This window comes from Octopus bimaculoides, chromosome 23, assembly GCF_001194135.2.
Source record: "Octopus bimaculoides isolate UCB-OBI-ISO-001 chromosome 23, ASM119413v2, whole genome shotgun sequence".
NCBI classification, from domain to species: domain Eukaryota; kingdom Metazoa; phylum Mollusca; class Cephalopoda; order Octopoda; family Octopodidae; genus Octopus; species Octopus bimaculoides.
Window position 1 is genome coordinate 29,293,889 of NC_069003.1, and position 1,492 is coordinate 29,295,380.

Here is a 1,492-nt window from a genome sequence, read left to right on the forward strand (position 1 = left end):
TATATATATATATATATATATATATATATATGTAAATCTTATTTTCATTGGCACTGAATTGGTTGATACAAAGAACGACAGAAGAATATAAACGAGGTATAGAATGGAACACAATTCAACTAGAAGATTTATATTATGCAGACGACATTTGTTTGTTCTCATACACGCCTCAAGAGTTACAAAACAAATCTGAAACAGTCAAATAGGCAACATCATAGGTCTCAAAATCAACGAGAAGTAGTACACTCTTTATAAACATATAACAGATGCTGAGTATGTGACTTTAACGACCGAACAATCGCAAATGTTGACGTATTTATCTATCAAAGCACCAAACTAACAATGGTTGGAGATTGCATTCCTAAAATAAATACAAGAATTAGCAAATCCAAGCAATCATTTGGTATCTTACGCATTCCTCCACACCAATAGGGGTGAGGACAGTTTAGTTTCATTACTATGTGTATGAAAACACCTGTTCATTATCATTACCCTTCTTGTTCTTCGAACAGAGCTCATCAAGTCCTACTGCGTCCATTCCACAATGCCTGCACGATATCTTACAAACTTCACTGCCTGGACATTGAAGGCTTCACAAGATTTTGAGAATACTGCTTTGATATAAAATGTGGTGGAGAATTTCCAACAGTTCAAAATAGCAGCGTTCTGGGCAATGACAACTGAAACGATCGTAAAATGTTCGCAAAGCACAGGCTTTTTCGTTTTGAGGTACAATTTTTAGTGATAGCAAGTAAGTTTTTAAAGAAAACCAATATGATGAAAAAATTCAGTAGGTGGTGGAAAGTGGTTTCAGCTATAGAGGTTTTACATAGAATCTAAGTTGTGTGTCGTTTATCACTGTGGATGATTGAGACTTATATTAGAGCGGGTGATTGCTTATATCTCATGTGCAAAATGAACGTGATATAGCTGAACGTGTTAAACTAATCAGAAAGGAGTGAGGATGAAAAATGTCATTGGCCTGGGTGTTTTATCTCAGCAAAAATAAATATGTCAGAACCAAATGCTAGTATAGAAAATATATGACAATTCCTTTCTTCATAGACTTAAGTATCAGATAACGTGTTTCAATATGTAACTGGAATTGAAAACATTCTCTTAAGTGAAAATGTCAAATCAGTCCAACCCAAATTACTGATTTATATCGGAAGAAGGCTGTTGTTGATATATCCCATTTAGAGATTTTTCTTTTACCTCACTCCATGAATAAAAATGTCATTACCATGTGCTACTGTTTCTTATTAAACTGCTTTTGACTTTTTAATATCCCAGCGTTTTCGCCTGAATCAAAATATACGTAAACAATGGAATAAACTTGGGGAAAATGCAATATATCACAACGCATATAAATGAAAGATATACGTGCATACGCGCATACACACACCTACATATATATTTATACACACATGCAAATATATATACGCGTGTGTGTGTGCATATATATATATATATATATATATATATATATATA